Below are 5,129 nucleotides of genomic sequence, written 5' to 3'. Positions count from 1 at the left end.
CACCCTCAGTACTGACCCTCCGACAGTGCCGCACTCCCTCAGCACTGACCCTGTGACAGTGCAGCACTCCCTCAGTACTGACCCTCTGACAGTGCAGCACTCCCTCAGTACTGACCCTCTGACAGTGCCGCACTCCCTCAGCACTGACCCTGTGACAGTGCGGCACTCCCTCAGCACTGACCCTGTGACAGTGCGGCACTCCCTTAGCACTGACCCTCTGACAGTGCAGCACTCCTTCAGTACTGACAATCTGACAGTGCAGCAATCCCTCAGTACTGACCCTCCGACAGTGCGGCAATCTCTTGGTAGTGACCTTTGACTTAAGACCATAACACCATGAAACAGAGGAGCAGAAATTGGCCATTCAGTCCATCAAATCTGTTCTATCATTCAATTAAATCATGGCTGATCTGATAATCCTCAGCTTCACTTTTAAGCTTTTACTGATTAAAAATCTGTCTGTCTCAGCCTGACAGAAATGCAGAAAGAGGTGAGGGGAGAGTGACAGCCCTTGATATCAAGGCTGCATTCGAACGAGTGTGGCATCAAGGAGCCCGAGCAAAACTGGAATCAATGGGTATCAGGGGGGCAAACTCTCCAGTGGTTGGAGTCATACCTGACACATAGGAAGATGGTTGCGGTTAACGTAGAACATTGAACATAGAACAGTACAGCACAGTACAGGCCCTTCGGCCCACGATGTTGTGCTGAACTTTTACTCTCAACCTAAGGTCTATCTAACCTCCACCCCTAACTTATACTATCATCCATGTCTATCTAATAGACGCTTAAATGTCCCTAATGAGGCCAACTCCACTACCCTCTCTGGCAATGCATTCCACGCCCCTACCACTCCCTGAATAAAGAACCTACCTCTGACGTCTCCCCTATATCTCACTCCACTCACTTTAGTAATAGCTACCTCCACCCTAGGAAAAAGTCTCTGGCTGTCTACTCTATCTATACCTCTGATCAGTTTGTACACCTCTATCAAGTCACCTCTCAGCCTTTGTCGTTCGAAAGAGAAAAGTCCTAGCTCTCTCAACCTTTCCTTGTAAGACCTTCCCTCCATTCCAGGCAACATCTTGGTAAAAAAAACAAAAACAAAGTTGCTGGAAAACCTCAGCAGGTCTGGCAGCATCTGTGGAGGAGAAAGCAGAGTTAACGTTTCGGGTCCAGTGACCCTTCCTCAGACTCCCCAAAGCCTGCCCACCATCTACAAGGCACAAGTCAGGAGTGTGATGGAATACTCCCCACTTGCCTGGATGGGGATAGCCCCAACAACACTCAAGAAGCTCAACACCATCCAGGTTAAAGCAGCCGCTTGATTGGCACCACATCCACAAGCATCCACTCCCTCCACCACCGACGCTCAGTAGCAGCAGTGTGTACTATCTACAAGATGCACTGCAGAAATTCACCAAAGATCCTCAGACAGCACCTTCCAAACCCACAACCACTTCCATCTAGAAGGACAAGGGCAGCAGATACATGGGAACACCACCACCTGCAATTTCCTTTCCAAGCCACTCACCATCCTGACTTGGAAATATATTGCCGTTCGTTCACTGCTGCTCGGTCAAAATCCCAGAATTCCCTCCCTAAGGGTATTGTGGGTCAACTCACAGCACATGGACTGCAGCGGTTCAAGAAGGCAGCTTACCCCCACCTTCTCAAGGGGGCAATTAGGGACGGGGCAATAAATGCTGGGCCCAGTCAGCGACACCCACATCCCACAGATTGAATAATAAAAAAAAGGGCATCTTGTTGATGTGCCACCCTGTCCAAGAGGACCTCCAAGTCCTTGCCAGAGAAATGCAATGCCAACCTCCCCTTCTCTGCCAATTCTCTGCACAGTGTCCAAAACCAAGTAGGTGGGAGCACAGTGACACTTTTAAAATAGGATATGCATAAGGGAGTTTGGAATTAATTTGGATGTTGACTGAGAGGTGAGCTGCTCTGGGAATGGTGATTGGTGAGACAGGGCAATATGTCAAGAGTGTGAGCCAGCTCGTCCAATTTTGGCACCAACCTCAGATGTTGGAAGAAAGAACGTTGCAAGATTGATAGAGTTGTGTTTGCTGTTGGCATTTCCACTGCCAAAGTCTGTCTGGTTGAGAGCCATAGTCAGAGAGGGATACAACACAAATTCCTGTTTTGAGAGTTTTTAATCAACTTGGTACAAATGATTGACTTGTTTGACCATCCCAGAGGGCAGTTAAGAATCAACCACATTGATGTGGATCTGGAGTCACATGTAGGCCAGACCAAAGGATGGCAGTTTTCTTCCCTAATGGACATTTGTCAACCAGATGGCTTTTTAAATTGGTTTGGCCACTTTTGGGATACTGCATTCAGTTCTGGTGTCCCTGCATTAGAAAGTATGTTGTGAGACTTGAAAGGGTTCAGAAAGATTTACAAGGATTTTGCCAAGGTTGGAGGGTTTGAGCGAAAGCAAGAGGCTGAATAGGCTGGAGCTATTTTCCCTGGAGCATCAGAGATCATCATAGAATCCCTCCAGCGTGGAAACAGGCCCTTCAGCCCAACTAGTCCACAGCGACCCTCAGAGCATCCCACCCAGACCCATCCCCCTATAACCCACCTAATCCACTCATCCCTATGGGTAATTTAGCATGGCCAATCCACCGAGCCTGCACATCTTTGGATTGTGGGAGGAAACCAGAGCACCCGAAGGAAACCCACGCAGACACGGGGAGAACGTGCAAACTCCACACAGACAGTCGCCCGAGGGTGGAATCAAACCCGGGTCCCTGGTGCTGTGAGGCAGCAATGCTAACCACTGAGCCACCGTGCCACCCTAAGACTGGAGGATGAGAGGTGACCTTTTTGAAGTTTACAAAATCATGAGGGGCATGAGATAGGGCAGGGGAGCCCAAAACTAGAGGGCAAATTTAAGGTGAGAGGGGAAAGATTTAAAAGGGACCTAAGGGGCAACTTTTTCATACAGAGGGTGGGTCGTGTGTGGAATGAGCTGCCAGAGGAAGTGGTGGAGGCTGGTACAATATTTAACATGTATCTGGATGGGTATATGAATAGGAAGGATTTAGAGGGATATGGGCCAAATGGTGGCAATGGGACTAGATTAATTTAGGTTATGTATTTGGCATGGGCAAGTTAGACCAAAGGTTCTGTTTCCGTGCTGTATATCTCTACGACTCTATGAATCTAATTGAGAATGGAGACACGGTCACCATTACATATAAATATCAGTTGTTTCCATCCTGCCTGGGATGGGGGTGGATGGGTTGGCGGAGGGGATGGGAACATGGGGAGAGGTGGTGGAGAGGTGTGTGTGTGCAGTGCTGTGTCTTTTTCTGGAGAATGAAATAGATTGGAGAATGTTTCAGTGGAAGATCATTTAGGAAACAGTGATCACAACATTATCATTATAACAGCAATGGGAAAGGACAAGGAGACATCTAATGTGAAAACCTGGAGGGCAGCTAATGTAAATATTGAAAAGGGGAACTGTCCGTCTCGATTGGAAGCAAAGACAGGCAGGTTATACGGCCAATGGGACAGTGTCAAAAACAGGTGAAGAAACCCGAGGTGCAGGAATGGACAGTGCCCCCTGTCCTCTCCTGGTTGACAAAGTCAGAAGTCACACCACACCAAGTTAAAGTCCAGCAGGTTTAGTTGGAATTGCACAAGCTTTCAGAGCGCAGCCCCTTTGTCAGATGCAGGGAGAGAGCAGGGCACACAGACACAGAGTTTACAGGCAGAGAGGTCAAGGGCAGAGAGATCAAAAGATCATATGCCTGGTGTGAGTGGAGTGTCAGATTGATAAGTCTCTGCAGGTGACCAAGAGTGTACCAACAACTGCCAATTCCCAGATGCTATCCTACAACTCATCCGCTTCATCCTCGACCACAACGTTTTCACCTTCGACAACCAGTTACAGAGTCATACAGTAATACAGCAAGGAAACAGGCCCTTTGGTCCAAACTGGTCCATGCTGACCATGGTGCCTTCTCATCTAATTCCAACTGCCCGCATTTGGTACACAGCCCTCAAAACACTTCCCATCCACGTACCTATTCAAATGTTTTTTAAATGTTGCTATTGTACCTGCCTAAACCACTTTCTCTGGCAGCCCATTCCATCTACGCACCACTGTCTGTGTGAAGAAGTTGGCCCTCAAGTCCTTCTTAAACCTTTCCCCTCTCACCTTAAACCTATTCCCCATCCCTGGGAAAAAGACTATATACATTCATTTTATCTGTGCCAATTATGATTTTATACACCTCAGTAAGGTCACCCCTCATCCTCCTATGTTCCAAGGAACAAAGTCCTATCCTGGCCAACCTCTCCCTATAACTCAGGCCTACTAGTCCTGGCAACATCCTTGTAAATCTTCTTTGCAAATTTTCCAGTTTAATTGTGTTTTTCCAATAACACGGTGACCAATACCTTACCCAATACTCCAAGTGCGGCCGCACCAATGATTTATACAACTATAACATAACATCCCAACTCCTATACTCAATGCCTTGACCAATAAAGGCCAGCATACTAAATGCCTTCTTCACCATCCTGTCTACCTGTGACACCGCTTTCAATGAACTATGTACTTGTACTCCTAGGTCCCTTCTGTTCCACAACACTCCTCAGGACTCCTCAGGACCTGATCTTATTCATTCAGACACACAGAACAACCATGGGGATCAGACTTGCAACCAATATGCCAACATTTTCATGCACAAGTTTGAGCAAGACTTCTTTGCTGCACAGCACCTCCAGCCAACCAGATACATTGGTCACTGAGACAACTACACAGTGATATCAGAGATAGTAGGAACTGCAGATGCTGGAGAATCCGAGACAACAAGGTGCAGGGCTGGATGAACACAGCAGGCCAAACAGCATCTTAGGAGCAGAAAGGCTGACTTTTCGGGCCTAGACCCTTCATCAGAAATGGGGGAGGGGAAGGGAGTTCTGAAATAAATAGGGAGAGAGGGGGAGGCGGATAGAAGATGGATAGAGGAGAGGATAGGTGGAGAGGAAACAGACAAGTCGAAGAGGCGGGGATGGGGCCAGTAAAGGTGAGTGTAGGTGGGGAGTTAGGGAGGGGATAGGTCAGTCCAGGGAGGACGGACAGGTCAAGGGGG

The sequence above is a fragment of the Rhincodon typus genome, chromosome 1 (assembly GCF_021869965.1).
Source record: "Rhincodon typus isolate 14 chromosome 1, sRhiTyp1.1, whole genome shotgun sequence".
Classification (NCBI taxonomy): Eukaryota; Metazoa; Chordata; class Chondrichthyes; order Orectolobiformes; family Rhincodontidae; genus Rhincodon; species Rhincodon typus.
The sequence above is the reverse complement of the archived record's forward strand: the minus strand, read 5'-3'. Positions refer to the sequence as shown.